Here is a 27,784-nt window from a genome sequence, read left to right as displayed (position 1 = left end):
TCAATGACAATATCACTTTTGTTGAATGTTTTTTGAAAGAGTTTTTTTTTTTTTTTTTTTTTTTTTTTTTTTTTAATTATAAAAAATAATAGTTCTTACCTAACACATTACAACTAAATTGATCACTATATTGGCTGCAAAACTTGCATCCATGTTACTCAACTCAATCACATCAAAACCAATTACAAGACCTACTTAGTGTTTATGTCCTTATTAAGAAGTCGTAATTATTATCCCTTCTTACTTTGATACTATTATTGAATATTCAAATAATTCTTGATTTGGTGGCATAATATTTTATTATACTTATATCAAGCTATAGCCTTTATTATTTGCAATTATAGATAAAAGAATATAAAAAATAAAAAAAAAATACTATATGACTACACTCTATATCTTTGTGGTAGCACAAAATCTAAAACTTATAGAACTCACAAAAACCTTGAGTTTTCCAACTTTATCTAGCCATTACTTTTGAATCCAATTTATGTAGTAATTTTGACTATTATATTATATTATAATCTTTGTCTTTACACTTAAGACAACTTTTATTGGATCTTATAATTCCTACCATAGTTATTTATAGTTTTTAAATACAAAAATACTTGTAATTATTCAATGCTGTCAATCTTTTCTATAAATCTTCATCCATTAAAACTCATATTATTGTTCATGGCAACGTTTTTCATCTCTAATATTATTAATTAGGATCTAATAATTCTAATTGTTTTAAAAAACTTATACAAAGGAATAATGTCTTAAGCATTTCTATCAAAAAGATGTTATACCATTTATATTTTGCATACCTCTACAATAAACAATCTACTATAAATTCTCAAAGATGGCCATGTCTTAAGTTATTAATCCATTTAAAATAATTCATTTAATTTTCAATTATTAGATTATAACTATTATATTTTTTGATTTTAAATACCAAGTCACTTTCATCAACGACTTCTTTTACTATACTATTTTGTTTTTTGCTTCAATATAAAAATAAATACTTTTAATTCTTTTAAATCTTTTATATCTAAGTTAAAAATAAAACTAGATACAAATTAAAAATCTTTCAATGTAAAGAAGAAAAAAATATTATTAATTATATATTTAATAGATCAATAATATAAGAAAAGAACTTAAGCTAATGACTTAGGCTAATAGTTTAAAACAATAACTTATATCAGTAACTTAAAACTATTTTTGAAATAAGTATTAGATAATTATTGCATTAATTAAAGTAATTGTGTTTAATTGGTTAGATGACAACAAAGATAGGTGAAGACTAAATTGGATAATTATTAAGATGGATGTAGACCATAATAGATGAAGATCAAGATAGATGAAGAATATGATGGATAAATATCTTAAATGGATGAAAATTAAGATGGATGGAGATTTAGTTAGGATAGATGATGGTAGCTAGGATTTAGAAGTAATAAGAACTTTCAATTCTTTCTTTAGATTCTAGAATGAGGTGGAGGTTTTTTGAATAGTTTCTATGGTTATAGATTGGTAGTAGGATGTAAGAGGTTAAAATTAGGATTGCAAGGATTAAAATGAGGACTAAGAAGGCTAATTTAAGATTAATGTATATAATTTTATATTAATATATGATTAATATCTTATTTATTATAGAGCTTGAGTTATATAGGCAATTTCTAGTTAATTTTTTATATAGATATGGTGAATCAAGTAATTATATATACACATCTTTATTCGATCTAAGTGAATAATTCAAATTTGGCCAAAAGCAGAGATTGCATTAAGCACAATATTTTATTTTTTTTAATTTTTAATTTTTAATTTTTGAAAATAATCAAAAAAAGTAGTGGTTATTAAAAATTAAAAAACTAAAAAATTTGAAAAGATATAAGATCACACTTTCACATTGGCAACCATGTATAAGTTTGGATCATATAGATTTTGCTATATTAATTAAGATTGTGATGTTATAATAATGATTTGGTTGTTGATAGAGACAATGGCTGATCAAGAAAGCAGCCAAGAAGAATTTTAATACCGAATAATATCTAGAGAATTGGAACACATATAAAAGATAAATCTCTAATAAAAGAGCTAAGAACAATGCTAACAAAAAAACAAAGATAGTTGACTATGGATGAGATAAGCACTTTTATTATTATTGATTTGATTTAAGAAACAAATAAATAATAGAAAAAATAAAGATCAATAATAAATTAATAATAAAAAATTATGGATTTATTGGTTAGATAATTATTAAGCAATAATATGAATAAATGATAAAAAAAACTTAAAATCAATGGAAAGAATTTGGTTAGAAATTAGACCAATAAAATACAAGGTCTAGATAAAATAACAAAAACTAAACTATAAAAAGAAATACCAAAAATAGACTTACTAAAATTCTAAGAAATAGAATTAAAATAAATAAAAATATATCTAAAAAAAGACTTATTAAGTTGCATTGTATGATAATTTAGTAGGTAACTTAATCTATGAGCAAAAACTTGAAAAATCTAAGAATAGTAATACAACCTTAGTAAGAATAGTAGCTACTAATAAACCAAAAAACAACTAGACTAGATTAAAAAAAAAAGATAAATTGGCCAAAAACCATGAATAAGAAAAATTAACATGGAAACGATCTATTTCAAAGATAATTAAAGCCTTTTAATCTTCCAAGCTAATCCACCTTTTTATGTTCTTACCTACTTCAAATGATGTTCATTGCTCTTTGAGCTTATATTTGATTGATTATTATGTTACTTATTTCATGGCTCTTTTATCTTTGTCTAATCCTTGGTAGCTTTTATCTAATATATATATAGATATATATATATATATATATATATATATATATATATATATATATTTCATGATATTATCTAATAATTTTTTCTTGATTTGCTTTATTTCACTAATAAGCTAAGTTTGTCTCTTTCAATGGTCTCTTGGACAAGTTATTTGAATATCTTCTATTTCAAAGATAATTAAAGCCTTTTAATCTTCCAAAATATCTAAAATTAATAAATAAATATCATTGATCTTTAAAAAATTAATGATGTAATTTATCTAAGTTTACTATTAAAGAGCAAAATTTGATAATGAAGAGGAAGATTAAAGGCAATTCAAAAAATTTCAAGGCTTGATAGCAAAAAAAAAGATAAACAAAGAAGGATAGATGAAACCAACATAGTATAGAACACTTGTATAGAAGACAAATAGAGGAATTAGAATAAAAAATCTACTTCAAAGAAAGAATAGAAGCTTCAAAAATAAAATAAAGATAAAAAACCAAGCTAAAAGATACTATATAAAAGAGGACTAGACTATCTCAAAAACCCAAGATCTTTTTAATCTATAGCAACATAAAGCCTTATTACAAAATAAGACAAAATAGATTAAAATAAAATTAAATGAAATAAAATAGAATATGACATAAAGGATAAAATTGAGTAAAAATGAAATAAAATAGAAAAAAAATAAACAAAAAGATACAAAATCAAATTTTACTAAGACATAGGGTTAGAAGCCATACTTGATCAAATATCCCAAAAGGTCCTGACCAATCCTATTTATACCTTATCCTATGACCCTGAACTTTCTAGAATGTTTCCAAGTAGTGGACTCTACTTAAATAATCTTCCTAAGCCTTTTCTAAAAGGTTCTACAATAGGCCCCACCTAGATAATCATCCTAATCCTTTTCTAAAAGATTTCATGATTGGTCCTATCTAAATAACCATCCTAAATTCTTTCTAGAATATTCTATGATAGATCTTATATGGTCTATTAATCTAATTCTAATATTAGAAACTTCTATGGTTTTAACTATCTATATATTTATCTTATTTATACATTATTATAATTAATCTCCTTCTACTAATATGAAAAAGTCCTTGTTTTGCTCCCAATGATATTTCCAAATTGTCTCTTGGCAATGGATGAGGTTTTGTGCAGGTTCCCATATTACATTGTGAATGAGATAATCTTTCCAAAGAACTTTGTAGTGAAGTTGTAGACGTCCATTACTACAACAAAGGTAGCAATGCTCCAAAATGTTGTCTACTTCATATTCTTGTTGGTTATCAACTACAATTGGTAGTAGTGGTGGTTGGTGTCAATTCGAAAAGTACTTTGGCTCAATATGAAATTCCTTCAATTATAAAACATGGAAGTCTAGATAGATCCAAATATGTAGAGAAAACTTGAGGTAATATGTAACATCAAAAATCACTGTAGAAATGCAAAAAAGTCTAAGCCACCAAAGTATTAGTTTATAAATTTGGGTTGATGTACCAAGTGGCAAGATGGTATTGAAAAATAATGCCTAATCACCTTCTCAGAAGGTCTTATATTGCCAATGGTTATCCGCATATTACTTCTGTCAATTCTATGTAGTAAAGAAGTAATACTATGCCTCTTGTAAGGCCATTGTAAGTTGTTATATAAATTTATCCATTGTCGAGTTGTTCCTATGAATGGGATGATAGAGAGTTATTGGTATACTTCGATGTTGATCGTTATTAAGAAAAAATGGTGAATGATCAATACTTGTTTGAATACTATTATTATAAGCAAACTCCAAGGCTGTCAATTACTCATACCAATCATTATGATGAACCACCACAAATGGCCAAATCATATCTTCTAAGGTCTGATTTGCATGCTCTATTTGCCTATTTATTTGAGAATTGAAGGCTATAAATATAGTAAGTCATGTACTTAATAGCTTGAACAAAACTTGTCAATAAACTTTTTGTGAAGTATGGATTCCAATTTGAAGTAATGATACAAAATAATCCATAGTGACAAAATTTGATATCAAAGAAGACTTATGTAAGTATTGGAGCATCAATATCTAAGCATATTACAACCAAGTGAAGTTGCTTTGAGAATTGATCTACAAAGATTGCAAGCATGATATGATTATAAGATATCTACAACAAACACATAATGGGATCCATAGTCACATACTCCCAACATGCCGTAAGTAGCAAAATTGGCTGCAACAGTACAAGAGATACTACATTATGTACTTTATTATATTGACATGACTCACAAGAACATATAAAGGCTTGAACATTATAATCCAAACTTAGCCAAAACTATGTCCTTGAGATCTATTGTAGAATCTTTTTTCATTGTAGATGTTCAAATATTGATATGTCATGTCCCTCTTGAAGTATGTACATCCAAAATTTAGCATTATCAAGTACATAAATTTTCTTCTTAAAATAAAGCAAGCCATTACTAACAATATAATCTTAATATTATATTTTATCCATCTTTAGTTAATTACTAATCATCTTTAAATAAGCATCCCAATGCATAGCTTTCTTCCATTTTGTCTCTTTAATTAAATGTGAATGATTCTACTAATAGTAGTAATTTTTGCCTTATTTCTCAATTTTTCTTTTAAGTTTGATCTCCATAATAAGCCGTTTGGTACAATATGTTGTCACCTTTCCTTGTACTCAAGGTGGGTATCAAAAAGCTGTAATTATTCTTTTCAACAATGATGTTGCGATTTCATATTTTCTAGATACAAATCATATAGCAAGGATTGATAGTCATTCCACAAGCTTCTTCAATAGATAGTGTTGCCACACCTTTGTAGCATGTATAATAACTAATTGCTTTTGACTATGAGCAAAGTAATTGCACTCTGCCCTTTTAAGCTTGCGTAATTCATATGCCACAAATTGAAAGCTCCTACCAAAGTCTTGTTGAAGGACCATTTTAATAGCAAAGTGAGAAGAATCAATGTCAAGTGTACAGTGAAGATTAGAATCATACTGTTGCAATATTAGAGCAGTAATGAGTACCTTCTTGAACTTATCAAAGCCATTTTTTTGCTCCAATTTCTATTCAAATATAGCACTTTTCTCCAATAGGTTTATCGATGAGATAATAATGTGAGCAAATTGCTGAACAAAAAGGTGATAGTATTCAGTAAGGCCAAAAAGTGAATGAATTTTAAAAACATTTTTGGAGTTGGTCAATCCTCCATTGCTTTCAGCTTATCTTGCTCCATATGCATGCCTTTGGAAGACACCACATGCTCCAAAAAAGTGACTTCTAACATCTAAAGTTCACATTTTGATTGCTTGTAATAGAAGCAACTATGTTGTAGTTGGTGCAACACTTCTCATAGGTGTTGTTCATACTCTTCAGAGATTTTACTATATACGAGGATATCATCAATGAAGACAACTACATACTTGTCTAAAAGGTCTCAAAATAATCTGTTTATTTGACCTAAGAAAGAAATTGGAGCATTGGTAAGGCCAAAGGTTAAAACTTGTCATTCAAAATGTCTATATCACATACAAAATACCATCTTTTTTACATTCTTTCTTACAATAGGTGTTTGTCAATAGCCATTTTGAAGATTCAATTTACTAAAGATTGTCATACTTTCAAGTTGGTCAAGAAGATCATCCATGCAAAGAAGTGGATATATATTTTTAACAATCTACTTATTGAGGCCTCGATAGTTGATACATAGGCAGAGTCCACTATCTTTCTTGAATGCAAAGAGTACAAGTGCTTCCCTTAGTGATGTGTTTTTTTAAATGAGGCCTATTTCTAAGAATTCATCTAATGTCTTTCCCAACTCTTTAAGTTCTTTTGGTACTAGGCGATAAATTGATTGACTTATTGGTTTGATTTCAAGCAATAGTTCTATTTGAAAGAAGGCATGTCAATTAAGAGGTTTGTCAGTAGGTAGGTTAGTTGGAATGACATCCTGATATTTCGATATGAATTATTTTACTCCTTCGGCTCTCTTTTCTACTACTAATGTTGTCATGATGTAATATGACTATATAGTAAAATTGTAATCAAAGTTGAATTTCTAATTAATATCTAATTATCTTATTTCAATTATAATTTAAAGTATCTAAACATAGATTTTATAAAAGCCTCTTAGGTTATTTCATTATCTTAATAGTTAGTAGGTTGAAGGTTAGTTAGTAATTTTACCTTTCAGATTATAGAGACTCTTCTACTACCTTAGAAAGACCATAATTTAATAAAATAAAGTTAAAAGAGGTAAATAATTAGTATAGTTGGTACTAAGGTTAAGTTGAGAGTAGGGTTGGGCTAAAAATACCTTAGGATAGGTTATATTGATACCCGGGGGTCGACCATTTGTGAGATAGGATCGAAATCAAACCTCACGCCACTAAAACGATAGCTTAGGGTAAAATTGGAGATCATTCAAAGATCAAAGGTTAAGATTTGAGAGCTAGCTTGAAGTTCTTTCTAGAGACATAAGAATTGTTTTGAGAGGATTTTGGAGGACTTAGAAATTGTTGTTGAAAGTCAGGGTTTATATCAGTAATTTGGATTTTATATAATATAATTAGGACTAGTAATTTTGGCTAGTTTGTATAATTGGTGTATCATCTACAGTTGAAAACTTGACACTGTTTGGATTATTAGGTGTTCTAAGTGCATACAAAATTTTGTAATAATATAATGGCATGATTTAGAGATATCTGGTTTTAAGCACAAGAGAATTTCAAAAGGTGGCAGTCTGAGGTTAGATAGGATTTCTATGATATCTGAAGATCCATTAATTGGATTAAGGTGAAAATTGGCATGGTATTGAAGGACTTAAAGATTAAGCTACACACCAATTTTGAGACAAAGTTAATTGTTGAAAAGGGAGAAATCATTGCTGGGATTTCTGCTTCACTTTTCAAGTTGGTAGCCGAGTGACATCAATGCAATTTTTGGAGGTTTCCTCACAATCTGTAAGTTGGATTGGGCTAAAAATTCTTGAGTATATAGAAGACTTACATTGAAAATTTTATGCAAAATTTCACATCAAGTGGATAGTCAGATTGGATGTTACAACTTGTTAAAGCTTACTAATTAAGATTGGAGCTTACAAAAAAAATCTAAATTGCTTAAATACGAAAGTAACAAGGTAATTGGAATTTATGTATAGTTAAGACTACTAAGAAGAGTGTTTTAAGCACTTTTGAATTAAAATTCAGATTGTATTCTTCTTATATGGATGAAACCTATTAGGATTTCTTGGCTAGTGAAACACAATCTCATCTTCCACAGCTAGGTGCCCAATATATTCCTGAGCAAAATAACACGTAATATGACAACAGAAGATTTGAAACCACCATATGTATTGGTTGTTCATACTATATTTATTTTTTGATGAAGGTTGTCTCTACAAGTGAGTCTTTTGTTACAAATTATCTTTCATCTTCACTTGATGTGGAAGTATGAAGAATCATCTTGTGTACTCCATCCTTAAAAGAGATTATCCTAACTATCCAATAAACTTTCTTATTTTCTATCTTTAGCCATGGCATACCAATGATAACATCATATCTTAGCTTTTTTACCTTGAATCTCTCTGTTAAGATGTACGCATCTATGAATCTCAAGGTTTCTTCTTCATATATCTCTTTTTATAGTTATCTAAGGTCATGCCATTTATCTTTGAGAGACAGTAGTCATTTTCAATATTAGCCCTCAATGCCTTTACTGAAGAGTTCCATTTTCCTACTCAAACTAATTATCGACTTAATAACTTTTGGGACTATGAACCTGCCTTGTCTTGTTGATATTTGAATTTTGAAGTTTTAAACAACTTCTAATCTGATGGCCTGACTCTTGATAATAGAAACATAATTTCTTTTGTACCAATATTTGTCATCTTTGTAATATCAATGATCTTTGTATGGCATCAATTTCCATTGGCATTGGTTATTGTGCCATAGTACTAGATAGTGACATAAGACTTTATATTATAGGTCATGCTCCATAATTTCTAAAATCCATAGCATTGACCATCTTTGCAATCCGAATCGCCTCTTCAAATATTTGTAGATTCCTTAGCTCCACTTCTCACTAGACTCCACGTTTTAAACCTCGTACAAATCAATCCATCATCTTTGCCTTCAAAACCTTGTCAATTTAGAGACACAGAGACTTGAATTGAGAGACATAATATAGATTGTGTAAGATTTATCAACTGATTGTATGCTATATTCTTTACATTGATGGACCAAAACTGATTTCTAAACTTAGTCTTAAACTCTTTTTAGTCACAAAATCCACCTTGAGCTCCATAGCTTTGAACTTGATGTTGCCACCAAATGGTTGCTCCATCTCTCAAATAGTTGGCTATATATATAATTCTTTCAGTGGTATTTACCTTAAATAATTAGAGATATTGTTGCATATTGAAAAGCCATTAATATACATCTTCTTGTCTTCAAGTTCTAAAGTATGTACAAGGCTTATTCAATTTCAACATAACAAATATCAATTCTCTTATCTTTGAGGCTTTAATTTGTCCTTGCAAAGTACCTATTAAGCCTAAGAAGTATTGTATTTGAGCGTCCATCTGAGATTGCTCTGCCATATCTACCATATCATAATTTCTCCAGTGGACTCAACTATTATAATACCTTTTTACCTTCCAATTGACTTTTTTTAAGAGTAGTTCATGGTAGCTTCAACATAGTACTTCGTGTGACTATAACAATTGACCTTGGAATAGATGATGACTATCAACATGCTACCAAACAGTCTAACACTCACTCTAATATCAATGAAAGAAGAGTAAACTATTTCAAAAACCTAAGATCTTTCTAATCTATAGGAACATAAAGCCTCATCACAAAATAAGACAAAATAGACGAAAATAAAATTGAATAAAATAAAATAGAATAGGACATGAAAGACCAAATTAAACAAATGGAAATAGAACAAAACAGAATTGAATAGAAAGATCATGGATTTGTGATAGCAGATCTTAAGATTAGAAAAAAAAATAAAAAATAAAAAATAAAATTAAAGAGAAAAAAAATCCAATATCATATTATCATACTTTGATAATAAGAAGTCTGGAGAAACTAAGACAAGAAAATAGAGCTTAAAAAAAGGCCGCCTTGTAGATTTGGCTTGATCAACCATAAAATAAGAAGTAATAATCTATCCAAAGCGATTAAAAATAAATATTGGGAGACTCAATCATCTTAGCTGCAATCTCACATAAACCAAAAGATATCCATATGAATACCTATAGGTTAAAAATTAGTCCTTGAAAAAGTAGAAGAATCTTAAAGACTTATTGTAATGGACATATGCATGTAAGCCAGTAATTACATGTATAAATAGATAGAAGTAAGTAAAAGTAGATAAAAATAAGTCAATTCTATAATATTTATTATGAAAGCTTCCTAGAAGCTTCATAGACACTGTTTTGACTTTATAGGTATCTTTAATTGACTTTTTGGATTAGAAACGTGGTCAAGAAATTGGCCATGTGCCACACATGTTGTTAGCTTAAAGACCAAGCTAACTATGTGACCCACACATAAAAAAAAACTTGCCTTGTAAGTCAAGGCATGTGTCCTACAAAATCAACACATATTGAAGGTCCTATAGAACATTGCCACGTAACTCCTAATTACATAGTATATATAGAAACAAGAGTGAAGCCCTCTTCAAACTTGACAACTCGTTTCTTGCTTTTAGTCTAGTTTCAAGGGTCTCTAGTTTTCTTATCTTTTGGCAATAGCCATTCTAGTTTCTTTTTTAATATACATATTGAATTATTTCTATTTTTTCATCTTTCTTTAAGAGAAGTCTCACTTGTTTATTTATCTTTATCAAGTTCTTGTCCTTGATAGATTGAAAAGAGTACACTTATAATATCAGAGCTTTGTCTAATCTTGATTAAGAGTAGATTACTCCTTTCTCTTGATAAGACATAAGCATATGAGAAGTTGTAGATTATCCTCTTCTAAACTGATATTGTCTTTAGTATTTTCTTTGTTCTTAAGTCCTCTCTTCTATTTGTCTTGAACAATATTAAACATCTTTTTTTTTTAAGTATTATCACAGCAGAACTTGCTGAAATGAAGAGTGCAATGGTACAAATGTTAGAGCAATTGAAAGAGTTAATGCTTGTGATGCATCAACTCAATTTACCACCACAAGGGACAATAAGATTGGCAAGAAGTGAAGATATAGAAATGATTGGAGTTGCTTCAACATTTGTACCAAATCATGTCTCTTTTTCAATGGTAGAAAACCCTTCCAGTATTAGAGAACCTAGAATTGCCCTATCCAAGAAGTTTGATGGCACCAGATCAACATTTAGAGGATTTATCAATCAAGTACAACTTGTGATTGAACTTCAACTCCAAAGCTATCCAACTCTAGGATCATAAGTTAGATGTATTGGTACGCTTCTTTTAGGTTCAGTATTATCATAGATTTCATTTTTTCTTGAACGATGAGATCCAATATTAGATAATCTAGAGGATTTTTTGGCAGAGTTTTGATCCATGTATGGAGAACATGATGTAATTCATGTTGCAACCAACAAGATCCATATTTTACGACAAGACAATTGATCAGTAACATTTTATGCTTCACAGTTTTGACAACTTGTAATTGATATCAAGTAAGATGATGCTGTATTTGTTAGCCAATTTCTCTATAGATTACAATATGAGGTAAAAAAAATTAATGCTTAACTTACTTGATCCTCAAACATTGAGTCAAGCAATTGACTTTGTTGTGAAGTGCGACAATCACCTTTTTGAATTCCAATCTGAGAACCATACAAGTAGACCTCAACGTTACTATAATTCAATAGCAACACCAATATCTCTTCAATACATATATTCGGAAGTAGAGAATATATAAATTGATGCAGTACTTTTTAAACATCTTATTGAGCAAAAATAGACTCGTTGTCGTCAGGAAGGATTGTGCTTATATTGTGGAGAACCTAAACACACTACTCAACATTGCCCAAAGAAGTGATAGAACTGTAAAATGAAGAGTACGGCGATCAAAGAAGATAGCATGTCAAAAAACAAATTTGTCCAGCTACAATAGAGACCGTGCAGCTGGAACCTTATACAACACCTAGTGAAGGTCTTATTCTCTCTTGATAACCTTCTCCATATTTTACAATAAATATTATTCTATGACCTAAACATCACAAAGCCTCTACCTTGCTAGATTCAAGAGCCTCAACATATTTCTTAGATGAAGAATTTGCTAAAAGACATAGCATACTTTTAATGAAGAAAACTAAACCTGTTCATGTAGAAGTCATAGATGATTGTTTGTTGTCTTTAGGAGATTTTACTCATGAAATCTTTTCTATAGAAATAGCAACTAATAGTCATAGTAGCTTTATAATATTTAATATCATTAGATCTTCTTCTAACTTAGTCATTTTAGATTTATCATGGCTAAAAAAATATAACTCTAAAATAAATTGGACTACTCGTAGTCTTAACTTTTTTGAAAGTATAACTAAGAGTGTGATTAATTAAGTAGAAAGTCATAAATCTATTACAATTAAACCTGTATTTGTAGGTGCAAGAGCTTTCTTGCATGTTGCAAAAGAAGGGTCACCTTGTGTCATTTATGCCCCACCTATTTCTACTGGTGGAAAGACTTCAAGTGGCATTCCAAGCCAATATCAAGATTTTTAAGATGTATTTGAGAAGAAAAATATAGAATCTCTTTCGGAACATTATTCCTATGACTATTCAATTGACCTTCAAGAAGGAGTAGAATCGCCATTTGGACCAATCTATAATTTATTACAAAATGAGTTGGCTGAATTTAAGGAGTATATTGAAGAGAATCTGGCCAAGAACTTTATATGCCATTCCAAATCTCAAGCAAGAGCTCTAATTTTATTTGTGAAGAAAAAAGATGGATCATTGCGGATGTGTGTCGATTATCAAGGACTCGACAAAATCACCATCAAGAATAGGTATCTGCTACCTTTGATATCTAAACTCCTTGATCAATTGAATCAAGCTAAGATCTATACAAAAATAGATCTATGAGGAGCATACAATCTAGTATGCATCAAAAAAGAAGATGAATGGAAGACTATGTTTCAAATAAGGTATGGACATTTCAAATACAATGTTATGCCTTTTGGACTTACAAATGCACGAATAGCATTCCAACATCTAATGAATGATGTCTTTTGGGAGTTTTTAGATGATTTTGTTGTCTGTTATCTAGACGACATCTTAATCTATTCTAAGAACTCAAAAGAACATGAACTTCATGTTTGTCATGTGTTATAAAAACTAAGAGATGCTGGACTCTATGCCAAGATAGAAAAGTGTGTATTTCATACTACTCAAGTTGATTTTCTTATTGGTTGTTGTTCCTTTCGATAAACTCCTAAATCTTAAACCTGGTTGTTGGTTCTCTATCTCCTCAGCATCACAACTATAAACTATCTTTGGTATTCCATCCTCAAATTGATGTACAAACAGAGCGTATTAATCAAATTTTGGAGCAGTATTTAAGATGTACCATCAAATATCAACAAGATGATTGGACAATTCTTTTGCCATTGATAGAGTTTGCTTACAATAATACAATACATTCTTTTATAAAACAAACACCTTTCTTTGTCAATTATGGTTATCATCCACAACTTGATACTTTTGATTTTTTTAAAGTTGATAATCCTACAACAAAAGATTTGGCAATTCATTTATTAGAGCTATATTTAATAATGAAGGCATAATTAAAAGAAGCTCAAGAATAACAAATGGTCAATGCGGATGTCTATCGAAAGGAACAACCACCATTCCACATTCGTGACAAGGTATGGTTACTTCATCACAATATCAAGACCATTCGTCCTTGTGACAAGTTGGACTATCGAAGACTTGGACCATTTTCTATTTCTACAGAAATCAATCCAACTACATATCGTTTACACCTACTGGAGTCAATAAAAATCCATCCAATATTCTACATGTCTCTTCTTGAACCATATAAGATAGTGGACATACCAAGAAGAAGTCAAGCTCGACCTCTTCCTATAAAAGTGGATAATAATAAAAAATTTGAAGTGGAAGAAGTCTTTTATTCAAGGCGGCATCAAAATAAATTGGAATATCTTTTTGATTGACACAGATATGATATTAGTAAACGCACATGAAAGTGAGTAAAGAATTATGCAGATGGAACAAAGGCGGTGGAGGCTTTTCATCGATGACATTCATCAAAATCAAGATAATAACCTTCTTTTTGAAAGAAATAATATTTAGGCAAGATAACATTCTATTTTTAATCCTTGTTTGTAGCTTCTTTGTGGTTGTGACATTGAAAAGATAGAGAACCAAGAACCAACAGATTCGACTCAAGAGTCTTTGTTTGCTGACTTATCTTATAAGACATTTTGATTATCACAACCTTCAAGACGACATAATTGAGATGAAGATCTTCAAAAATAACATGTTTTTCTTTGAATAGATGGCAAGATACAATGCGTTTGGTATCATGACTTTAAAAAGAACTCCTGATATTTTGTGATTTTACTAGTTATCAATAACTCTTGATGGTGTTTCAAATGTTTTATTTGAAGGAAGTTATAAAAGCCCTAATAACGATCAAATAATTGGATCATCTTTCGACCATGGTATAAGATACTATTGATGGTTGTGAGGCCCTATCAATCATCTTTAAAGAGAACAAAGATCACAGTATGTGGTGAATACAATTCGTCGCATTATAGATTTTTTGAACATATGATGACTACTCCTTGTGGAACTCGTCTCTACAAGGGGGTTATGTCAATGATATATGCATGTAAGCCAGTAATTACATGTATAAATAGATAGAAGTAAGTAAAAGTAGATAAAAATAAGTTAATTCTATAATATTTATTATGAAAGCTTCCTAGAAGCTTCATAGATGCTGTTTTGAATTTATAGGTGTCTTTAATTGACTTTTTAGATTAGAAATGTGGTCAAGAAATTGGCCATGTTCCACACATGTTGTTAGCTTAAAGACCAAGCTAACTATGTGGCCCACACGTAAAAAAAAACTTACCTTATAAGTCAAGGCATGTATCCTACAAAGTCAACATATATTGAAGGTCCTATAGAACATCGCCATGTAGCTCCTAATTACATAGTATATATAGAAACAAGAGTGAAGCCCTATTCACACTTGACAACTCGTTTCTTGCTTTTATTCTAGTTTCAAGGGTCTCTAGTTTTCTTATCTTTTGGTAATAGCCATTCTAGTTTCTTTTTTAATATACATATTGAATTATTTCTATTTTTTCATCTTTCTTTGAGAGAAGTCTCACTTGTTTATTTATCTTTATCAAGTTCTTATCCTTGACACTTATATGAATTATCTTATAAGTAATGAATATAATTTAATTTTTAATAGAAGAAGAGGTCAAAATATACAAAGCTTACAAGGTTTAAATTATGGAAGATTAGGAGGAAAAAAAAAACTTAAAAAACGAATGTTTTAGGCCTTCATAGAAATTCAATTAAAGAAGTTTGAAGAGCATAAAGCATTAAACAAAGCCAGAAGTTGAGTTACTATTTTAAGTAGAAATACCAATGAAAATGAATTATTAGAAAATGATTAAATTAGATTTTTAGACTCGGATACTTTAGACTATATTATCAAGGTATATTCTTTAATAAATAAGCAATCTAAAGAAATGACTTTAAATGAAGATAAAAAAGAGCAATTTATAAATATAATAAATCTATAGATATTTGATATTTCTATCATTTTTTTGTTAGAATAGTTGCTACAAATGGCTACAAATACCATATATTTTATTAATATTTATATGTTTTTAAAATTAAAAAATAATACAAGTTTAGATGTGGATTTGATACCTATTGTAGAATTTAAGGCTCATTCTATAAGAAGGAAAGTATGACTAATTTGGTAATAAATGGTGATAAAAAACTTTCTCTAATTTTGATTCAAGTTGGTAATAAGATTATTCATAATGTACTCTTAAACAATATATTAGGTTTAAATTATTCACCAAAGAAGAATAAGTAAGATTAGAATTAGAAGAATTAGAGGATATGCAATCTGGTCTCTATAGATTGAAATAGGCAAACCAAACTATAGTGGAATTGGTTGAAACAATTTTGAATGTAAAGATTTACATACATGATATTTATTACTTGATCGCATTAATCATAATTAAGAACAAGGAGGTGAATGAGACATATAATATGATATTAGGTTGTCTTTAGTTAATTCATATAAAGATCAATCATAATTAGGATAATAATTTGGTAACTATCCATAGCAATGGGACAATAAGTATTATTTCAATCAACCAAAGAAAGAAGCCCAAATCCAAGTTACAAGAGATATTAGTCTTCTATAACTTTTTTAAAAGACTCACAAATTAAGAAAGAATATTGGCTAGCCATTGAGTATGATGTATTGACTATTAAAGAAATAACACTACCATAAATGAATTGAGACCAAAAACTAGTGACAAAAATAAAATGAGATTAATGGAATTAAATCTATACTTTTATAAAAGGTGACATTGAAGTATACAAGATTTTTACTTGAGTAAACGTAGAAAAATTGAAGGTTAGTGCTTGATTCCTATTAGAATCCAAATAATTGAGGAAAATGAATATGGAAAGAAATGAAGACCTTGAGTATTTCATGATTAATAGTGATATTAGTGAAGAATTGGAAAAAGATGGAAAATTACTCTTTTGAAAGTATAAAGATGTATTTATTTGGATGTACAAGGACTTAAAGAAGATTCTCTCTTTGATTGTGTAACACTAGATTACATTGAAGAATGACATACTACTAACACATTAAGCCCAATATTAGTTAAATATGAACTATGTCAATATTATGAAGTGCAACTTAAACAAATTTCTACAAATTGGATTCATAATACAAATAGAAGATACTACCTAACTTTTACCAATTAAGGTTATACATAAAAAAATAAAAAATTACATATTTACATTGATTTTAGAAAATTAAATATTGCCATTAAAAATAACTTGTATCCATTACTATTTACTAAAGTAGTAATAGATACTCTAATAGTGCATAAAATGTATTTTTTTTAGATGGATATTTTGAGTATCACTACATCTAGATTATATTAGAAGAACAATATAAGATTACTTTGTGATTGATTCAAGATTGTTTATATAGGTGGTTATACTATTTGGACTAAAGAATGTTCTATTGATCTATTATTGAGCAATAAATAAGGCCTTCTATAATTTCATTTGTAATTTCATGAAATAATTCTTAGATGATTTTAGTATCTACAATGATATATCAAATCACTTAATTAGGCTACGATTGTATTTTGAAAAGTACCAAGAATATGTTTTATTGCTTTTAGATAAAACATGGAGTTATATATATATATATATATATATATATATATATATTAATACTTCAGACATAATAGTGAGAGTGACATTAATTTAAAATCTAATAGAAAAGTATAATTGACCAATTTCTTATTTCTCAAGGCTTTTAAATTTTGTTGATAAAAACTATATTATTACTAAAAGATAAATTTTTGCAATGATATACCTTTTAAAGAAGTATATACATTATTTGTTTAATAATATATTTGTCTTTTATATTTATTATATAGTACTAATTTATCTAATTAATAAATCTCAAATATTTGGTCAAATTGCTAAATGGTTATTATTATTCCATAACTATGACTTTAATATTGTTTATAAATCCAAAAAAGATTATGAAGTGGCAAATACATTACTGTAATTGATAAATAATAAGTTGACAATGAGTGTAGAAAATTATATTAAGGATGCCAATTTATTCTATATACAACTTAAGTCGCTAATTGATATTATCAATTACTTGAAGATAGAAATTACTTTGCTTGACCTAACTAAAGAAGAACAAAAGAAGCTGATTTTGAAGTTGTTGTCATGTATACTAATTAATATTGTATTATACTAAAAGGGCTATGATATTTTTCTAAGGGATTTTATAGATCTAATTTAGGCTAAAATAATGACAAAAAAACACATGATAGTATAGCTAGTAGTTATTTTTTATAAGATATCACCGCCAAAATGTTAGGAACATAGTCCTTAGACCTTTCTAGAGATAAGTTTCTAGAACCTTCTAGAAAGAAGTCTCTAGAAACTTCCAGAAGATTCTTTGAATATTCTCTTAGAATATTTTTCAAAGATTCCCTAAAGATTCTTTGAAGATTCCCTAAAGATTCCTTTAGAAGGTTCTAGAAGATTCTTAGAATATTCTAGTAGATTCTAGGAAGTTACTTGAGAAGCTTCCTAGCTCTTGGGTAGTTGCTCGAGAAGCTTCATAGTTCTTGGGAAGCTTCTTGATGCGCTTCCTTAGAACCATAGGCCAGTAGTATATATAGGAGTCGAGGCTGAAGAGTTCTTCAGTCTCGACAACACATCTCTTGAAGCTCTAGCTCAATTCTCTTGGCGTTGCTCTTGTACTCATCTGATAATCTAGTTCTTGTCATTTCTTCTTGAACTTCTTGTTTAGATTTCTTGTTTGTATTTTTGGTTCGTGACAGTTTGTCGAGACTACCTTTATCTTAATATCAGAGCTGAATCCTTCTTGTTTGAGAGCGGATTACCCCTCTTCTTGAAGGTATTCTAGCGCTTTAGGGGTTGCGGATTACCTTCCTCTAAACTGATATTTCCTCAATCACAATATTAGAGCTTAGTTCTTTGAGGTAGAGAGTGGACTACCCCTTTTCTTGGAGATACTTGAGCATTCTAAGGGTTGCGGATTACCCTCTCTTGGACTGATATTAATTCCTTCTTTTTGTTTAGCATAGCTAGTAGAAAAGACTGTTAACATCGATTTCAGAGCTTTGCCTTCTTGATAAGGTGCAGATTACCCCTCTTCTCGAAAGCATTGAGGCATTTTTAGAGGTTGCGGATTACCCTCCTCTAAAACTGAAATCGTTTAGTATTTTTTTTCTTTTCTCTTCTCCGAGTAGGTTTTAGTGACAGGTAGTGCTACAATTTTTTCCAAGAGACTTAGCAATTTCTTCTTCTTTCAAAATTTTAATCCATCTATTCTCTAAATATGGAAGTAGACCAGGTCATAGACAATGCATCTCCACAAGTAGACAATAGAGTGGCAACTCTTGCAGATCTTCAAGCTCTTATGAGTAGTGTACGAAAGGAGATTGCATTTCTTCGCAATCCAAGTAAAGAACCTCAAATTGATCTAGTGACCGAAGAAGCTAGACGCAAAATTCATAGCCTACAACAAGAGATTATTCGACTGAGAGAAGCAAGACATGTGTCACATATGACCCCTATAGATACTTCAAGGATTAGTACAAAAGAACCAAAAGCGAGTATGTCAGACAAGTTTGACGGAACAAGAGCCAACTTCCGAGGTTTTGTGCAACAAGTACGGCTTTACCTACGCCTATACCCTTCTCGTTATCCGAATGGATTTACCCAGGTTGCTTTCATAGGTACTCTTCTATCAGGAAATGCTCGCTCTTGGCTTGCTCCACTATTGGAGAAGGATTCTCCAATATTGTACGACCTAGAGGCTTTCATAGAGAGACTTACTGCTGCGTTTGGAGATAGCGATCGAGAAAGAGTGGCTGAAAGAAAGATACAAAATTTACGAGAAGGATCACGTTCTGCTGCAATCTATGCTGCAGAATTTCAACAGCTTACATGTGATCTTGATTGGAATGATAAGGCATTCATGACACGATTTCGATATGGACTGAGAGATGATGTCAAGAACTTATTGATCACCATGCCTAAGGCGGATACTTTAGAAGAACCTATATCTCAGGCAATTATTTGTGACAACCGCCTCTTTGAATTACGACAAGAAAGACGATCAGGTTGGAGAAATGATGGAGCATTTGCTACATTTTCAAAAGGTCCAGAGAATCACTCCACAGATCCTGAACCCATGCAAATTGATGCGGTACGTTTCAAACCCCTCACAGCTGAGGAAAGAAAGCGACGGTTTGAACAAAACTTGTGTTTATATTGCGGAGAAGTGGGCCATAAAGCTGTAGATTGTCGGAAGAAACAGAAGCCTCAAACAACAAGACTCAGGAGTACAAGCATGCAGGAAAACAAGGACGCCCAGCCATAATAGGGACCGTGCGGCTAGACATCTCAACATCCAAAATTAATCAAGGTCCCTTTCTCTCAGCTCAACCTTCAGATTGTTTTATGGTACCTTTACATCTGGGTATTCAAGAACTACAAGTCGATGCTTTATTAGACTCGGGTGCATCCGCTTGCTTTATAGATGAAGAGTTTGCCAAGCTTCATAATATTTCTCTTGTAAAGAAACTTAAGCCTGTCCATGTAGAAGTCATAGACGGACGACCATTATCTTCGGGCAATGTTATCTTTGAAACTAAACCATTGAAGGTACGTCTTGAAAACCATGAGAGCAATATTGTGTTTAATGTTATCAAGACCCCTTCATGTCCTATCATTTTGGGACTATCTTGGCTTGATAGATATAATCCATAGATAGATTGGAAGTTGCAGAAAGTGACATTTCCAACAAACTCCTTGAAGGTGGAATCTGCCAAGACAATGTCTAGAAACAAATCCTTGTTTATAGGTGCAAGGGCTTTCATGAAGGAAGCCAAGCAAAATACACCTCTTGTCATCTTCGCAACTCTGACTCGAAAAGATGCAACTCCGACTTTGGTTATTCCAAAGCAATATGAAGAATTCAAAGATATCTTTGAAAAGAAGAATGCTAATATGCTGCCAGAGCATCGACCCTATGACTGTGCCATTGAATTGCAAGAAGGAGCACAACCACCTTTTGGACCAATCTATAATTTGTCGCAGACGGAATTGACTGAGTTGCGGAAGTACATTGACGAGAATCTAGCCAAGAACTTCATTCGTCATTCGAAGTCGCCAGCTGGGGCACCAATCTTATTTGTGAAGAAGAAGGATGGCTCACTACGGATGTGCGTGGACTATCGAGGTCTCAACAAGGTGACAAAAAAGAATCGCTACTCACTGCCTTTGATCTCTGGTCTTCTAGAACAACTTGGGCATGCAAGGATCTTTACAAAGATTGACCTAAGGGGAGTTTACAACCTTGTGCGAATCAAGGAAGGAGATGAATGGAAGACAACTTTCCGAACAAGGTATGGCCATTTTGAATACAATGTCATGCCATTTGGTCTTACTAATGCTCCAGCGGTCTTTCAACACATGATGAATGACATCTTTCGAGAGCATCTAGACGATTTTGTTGTCATCTATCTAGATGATATTTTGATATTTTCTAAGAACGAGGAAGAACATGAGAAGCACGTTCGTCTGGTACTCAAAAAACTACGGGAGCGAGGACTCTATGCCAAATTAGAGAAGTGCTTATTTCACCAAACTGAGATGGAGTTTTTGGGATTCATCGCGACTACGGAAGGCTTGAAGATGGATCCAAAGAAGGTGGAAGCAATCATGTCTTGAGAAGTTCCGAAGACGGTTAGGGACGTACAATGTTTTCTTAGATTTGCTAACTACTATCGGATCTTTATCAAGGATTATTCTCAAGTTGCTGCCCCCCTCACTCAATTAACATGCAAGGACAAGTTCGAATGGGGACCTATCGCAGAAAAAGCATTTCAAGATTTGAAGATGGTATTTACTACAGCTCCAATCTTGGTACATCCGGACTTTACAAAGGCCTTTTATTTGGAGACAGATGCTTCGGATTTTACTTTGGGAGCTGTACTTTCACAGATGGGCGTAGATGAGAAGCTCCATCCAGTTGCGTTCTATTCTCGAAAATTCTCTGCTGCTGAGATCAACTATGAGATCCACGATAAGGAACTCCTTGCTATAGTAGATTCTTTCCAAGAGTGGTGCCACTTTCTCGAAGGAACTACACATCCAGTGACCGTATATACGGATCACAAAAATTTGGAGTATTTTATGTCGGCTCGGGTTTTGAATCGGCATCAAGCTCGATAGAGTATGTCGCTATCCAGGTTCGACTTTGTTATTACTTATCGGCCTGGGAAGCAACAAGGGTTGTCCGATGCATTATCAAGGAGATCATATCTCGCGCCAAAGGCTGGAGATGCAGCATTTGATCAATAGTGCACGACATTGTTGAAGCCAGAGAAATTTCGGCTCAACGCAGCTATTGTACTAATTGATGCTGACTTCCTCGACCAGGTACGAGCCGCAACCATTGAAGATTCTCTAGCCCTTGATATCAAGCAATATGCTAGTAATGATAAATTCAAGATAGAAGGAGATCTAGTATATTTCGAAGAGCGGTTGTATATTCCAAAAGGGCCAACACGACTCCGAGTTCTTCAATCTCGTCATGACTTTCCAGCTGCGGGACATTTTGGATTCAATAAGACCTTGGAACTTATTTCCCGCGATTTTTGGTGGCCTCAAATGTGGAAGGATGTGAAAGATTTTGTTGTATCTTGTGACATTTGTTCAAGATCCAAAAATCCTCGACATCGGCCTTATGGACTTCTACAGCCATTGCCTATTCCGCGCCGACCATGGTCTCGGTTTCCATGGACTTTATTATGGATCTACCACCATCGAATTCATTTGACAGCATTTTTGTTGTCGTAGACCGGCTTACAAAGATGGCGCATCTTATCCCTTGCAAGAAGACATCGTCAAGCGAAGACACAACAAGACTCTTTCTTGATAATGTGTATCGATATCATGGTCTACCAGATGATATCGTATCGGATCGAGGAACCCAGTTTGTGTCAAAGTTTTGGAAATCTCTTTTTGAGATATTGAAGGTGGATATCAAGCTTTCTTCGGCATTTCATCCTCAAACGGACGGCCAAACAGAACAAGTGAATCAAGTTTTAGAGCAATATTTACGTTGCACCATCAACTATCAACAAGATGATTGGGCCGCATATCTACCGCTAGTCGAGTTCGCATATAACAACACCCTTTATGCGTCAACTCAACAAATGCCATTCTTTTCCAATTATGGATACCATCCGAAGCTTGACTTATGGAGTTCGTCAACGATTAACAATCCGGCAGCTGAAGGATTGGTAAAGGAGCTTTCGCAGCTTCAAACTACATTGAAGCTTCAATTGCAAACTGCCCAAGAATCTTACAAGGCGTCCGTGGACAAATTTCAGAATCAGGCACCTAAATTCACGATTGGAGACAAAGTTTGGCTGCTTCGACGAAATATTAAGACCAAGCGGCCATGTGACAAATTGGACTATCAGAGATTGGGACCATTTGTTATCCAGAAGCAGATCAATCCTGTAGCGTATCGTCTGGAGTTACCAGCTACTATGAAGGTACATCCTGTCTTTCATGTTTCTTTGTTGGAGCCTTATCGAGAATCGTCTTTTCCTGGAAGAGTACAATGTCCACCACCTAGCATAGAAATAGAGAACCACGAAGAATACGAGGTGAAAAAGGTCCTGGATTCACGGCAAAGACGGGGTAAATTAGAATACTTTGTGCATTGGAGCGGTTACGATATTAATGAACGAACATGGGAGCCGACCAAAAATCTCGCGAATGCGCCGCAAAAGGTACAGGAGTTTCATTGACGATATCCTGAGAAACCCAAGCCGGTTCGACGATAGCTTCTTACTGAAGCTTGCTCATCCAGAAAACAGAAAAGAGGAGAGAGCACCACCAAAATCCATAGTTGATGTAGTCATTCTTTCCAAGATAGCGTAGAACTTTGTTAGTAGCCCAAGTTTGTTCTTATTGTTTTAGCCTTTGAATATGGATAGCCAAGATATTACACTTGTCATGTCATCTCAAGCAACTAGCTCACGAAGACGACCGCGAGATGAAGAACCGCTTGCACCATGACGACGTCGAAGGATTCCGAGCAACAGATCGCTAGTGATTGTATTTGAGGTCGAGCCTGCCTACAATGGTCAGCCAAAAGGAGTGTTTGCAAGACAATTTTACAATGAAGACAGAGGTTCATGCTTGGTCAGAAGTTGAAGGCGTGGGCCACTACCGTTGGCTTCAAGGACCATTGAATCACTTGCCTCGTGAACAACAATTGAAGTTCATAGCAGAGATTATGCGACAGATCTTCATTTTCTTGCGTTGGTATTGACTGACGATAACATTGCTTCTCGGAGACCTCGAAGCTAAAGGAGGAGGTGATGTTAGGGACATAGTTCTTAGACCTTTCTAGAGACAAGTTTCTAGAACCTTCTAGAAAGAAGTCTCTAGAAACTTCCAGAAGATTCCTTGAATATTCTCTTAGAATATTCTTCAAAGATTCCCTAAAGATTCTTTGAAGATTCCCTAAAGATTCCCTTAGAAGGCTCTAGAAGATTCTTAGAATATTCTAGTAGATTCTATGAAGTTACTTGAGAAGCTTCCTAGTTCTTGGGTAGTTGCTCGAGAAGCTTCATAGTTCTTGAGAAGCTTCTTGATGCGCTTCCTTAGAACCATAGGCTAGTAGTATATATAGGAGTCGAGGCTGAAGAGTTCTTCAGTCTCGACAACGCATCTCTTGAAGCTCTAGCTCAATTCTCCTGGCGTTACTCTTGTACTCATCTGATAATCTAGTTCTTGTCATTTCTTCTTGAACTTCTTGTTTAGATTTCTTGTTTGTATTTTTGGTCCGTGACACAAAAAGATACTAAACATTGACTATTGGTGGCTTATTTTACACAAAGATATATTAGAATATTGCCAAAACTAAAATTGATTTCAAAAAATTAAAAAAATAGCCAATATTAGCTTAAATCAATTGATGATTAGTATGTTGATTAAACCATCTATAAAATGGAGCTTAGATTTTATTGACTGAATTAAATTAATGGCTCTTAGAACTTATAATTGTTAAATATTAGTGGCAACAAATTATTCATTCATATGGATGGAGGCTTGGATCTTGAAGAGCAATTGAACAATAATAATTGTTAAATTTCTATATGAGTGTCCATTAGATACTCACCAAGTACAAATGTCTTTAATACTTGATAATGACTAAAAAAATTATTTTTAAAATAAAGCCATTAAATACCTAATAAATAATTTTGTATTATAACATTAGACATCTACAATCTATTATAAAAAAGATAATAGATAAGAAAATTCAGTAAATAAGGTAATCAATCAAATACTTAACAAATTGATCAATGACAAGAGACTTGACTAGGATGAACACTTATACATGGTGTTATTTTTGTATTAGATGGTATATAAATTATATCCATTGATTTCTATAAAATATTTAATTTTGATTAAGAAAAAAAAATATTAATTAAATTCCTATATAAGTGTTGACATACACAATTACAAATTTGGAATAGATTGACAATATATGAAATGACATCCAAGAAGTTGTAAGAATCAGATAGTAGAAAATATCCATGTAGAACTAACATCACTACAAAAAAAAGATTTTTAAGTCAGATAATATTTTATGGTATCTAAAGAGTCATAAGAAGTATATTGGTAAATTCAAAAGTAAGTAATTTGGACCATACCATATACAATATTGCTTGCCAAATAATTATATTTTTTTTACTGACTATTAAATATTTTAATATTAATTTGGTAATTATTAATATTTATTAATCAAAATCATATTAATTTTATAATTTTTTTTTTTTTATAAAAATCACATCTAAGCAGTCAACTAAGAGGCTGGTAAAAAAGTAAAATAGAAATTGTGGCCAAAAAGACTAAGAAGGTCTTGAAGACTACAAATAAGACACAAATGATTAGAAAGGTGAGAATTAAGGCCAACCAAATGATGAGGAGGGTGAAAACCAAGGCTAGTCAGATGACTAAAAGAAAGACCTATTAAAATAGATTAGAAATAAAAAAGGCGAAAAAAATTAAAATAAAAAATAAAAGAAAGATTAGATTTTTTTTAAAAAAAAAGAGATATATGAAGAGAATAAAAGAAATAACACAAAAAGAAAGAAAAAAATATATCAGTAATATATATATATATATATATATATATATATATAGAGTAAATAAAATATAATAAATAAATAAATAAATAAAAGATGGATAAAAATATCGATAGAAACTATCAAAAGGATGTAATATTGTAAAAATTATTTCTATATATAATAATAGCAAATATAGCATTTAAGAAAACAACCATTTAAAGAAGAATTAGATGAATGTATTTCTAAGTAAGGAATTTATTAAAAAGAAAATCCTATTTTATTCAAAGTAAATAAATTTTTTTAACCATAGTAAATAATAAGAGGATTAACTTGAACTCTTGCTCAAATCTTAAGTCTTTTTATACTTAGAAATTTAAAAAAGATAAAGAAAAGGCAAGTGCTTGGCTATGACATGGTATTAGTAATTATTGGGAGAAATATGACAAATAATTAATATTAGGGAGGAAACTTGGCAAACATTGAAGCAAAGTATACTAATTCAAATTGAAGGGACAATAAGAAATGCCCAACCACAACAACAAGGTGCCAAGAAAGAAAGAAGAAGGCATTAGAGAGGTGCAATTAAGAAACAATAAGATGTGACAATAATAAGCAATAATTAATTAGATGAGAATAACCAAGAGAAAGTCAAAATGTTGAAATTTTAGAAAGAAATTACAAGTAATTTCAACATTAAGATTTTTAGAAATAGTTGGAATAAAAAATTAGGTTTTAATAGAAATAATAAAAAAAAAACGTATGTAAACTAAGATTAAAAAAGAATTGAGAGTATTAAGTGATTTTTTTTTGAAAAGAGACACTTGACTTGGTCATTGAAATATAAGAGAGGTTTGGAAGAAAGAACTTAAGATTAATAAAAGGAACAAGCTTTGAAATTTGAGAAGTAGATATAGATTTGATCTAAGATCCATTAATAAGAACAAAAGAATTAATTTAGGTAAGAAAAAAAATTAAAATAAGAAAAAAAGGTATTGAAGTAAAAGATCAAAATACTAGATAAAAGATTAGAAAAGAAAAAAATTAGAGGTGTGTATTTAGATCCATATATAGATCACTTTAAGAAGATATTAAAAAAAAAAAAAAAAAAAAAAAAAAAAAAAAAAAAAAAACACAGAAGGGAAGTGAAGGCTATTCTATAATATCACTTGACCAAAGTAAACTTGGCTAGATTACATGAAGAGATGAAGATTGAGTAATAAAGAAGAGAAGAGCCATATGCCATCATCAAATGAAATTAAAGAAAGGATACAACTACCAAAGTAACAAGAGCAATGTGAGGCACCACAAGAAAGAAGGAGATTATTGTAATCCATTTTCAAGTGTTTAAAAAAAATCCAAATTGAATGGAAGAGATAGAAAAAAATCTAGGTAATTTTTTTATTCATAGAGTAAAAATAAGATTAGAAAGAGATTAAAGATGATGCTTGGATTGAAAAAATGAACTTAAAAGCTTTTTATAAGTGCACATGACCAAAGCTATAATTTAAGTTAGTAATGGATTTGTTGGAAGACTTTGTATATAAGAAAAAAGAAAAGACAAGGATAAAGATCTTAAGTCAATCTTTAGTAAAGACATTCATATATAAATTACTACATAGATTATCTAAGTATTAGAGATTAATGGCACCAAAAATTTGAAAGACTTAAAAGCTAGTAAAGAGCTTGATCCAAAGTATATTGCCTTATTTAGAATAGCAACATACTACTATAATATTAATGGAATCAGTCTAAATAGCCTTTTAAATTTGTACTAAGATCAATTCAAGGCATTGGTGGAGATTATATGCATGAAGAAGAGACCCAACATTACTAGTTTAAAGCTACTAAAGAACATATATGAGACAAAGATGCAGGGTGATTACAATTGGATTCTACTAATATTGTCAAATCTCCTAAGGATGTTTATTTAGATGCATATTAGTAACATGATATTGATAAAAGAAGCATAATTAATTGATGCCATGTTAAAAAATTGATTCTTAAATAAATAAGAATATATTTATTTAGATTTAGAATTAGATGATAATTAATATAGTATAGGTGATAA

Source organism: Physcomitrium patens, chromosome 9 (assembly GCF_059467195.1).
Source record: "Physcomitrium patens ecotype Gransden chromosome 9, ASM5946719v1, whole genome shotgun sequence".
Lineage (NCBI taxonomy): Eukaryota > Viridiplantae > Streptophyta > Bryopsida > Funariales > Funariaceae > Physcomitrium > Physcomitrium patens.
Note: the sequence above shows the minus strand (reverse complement) of the source record.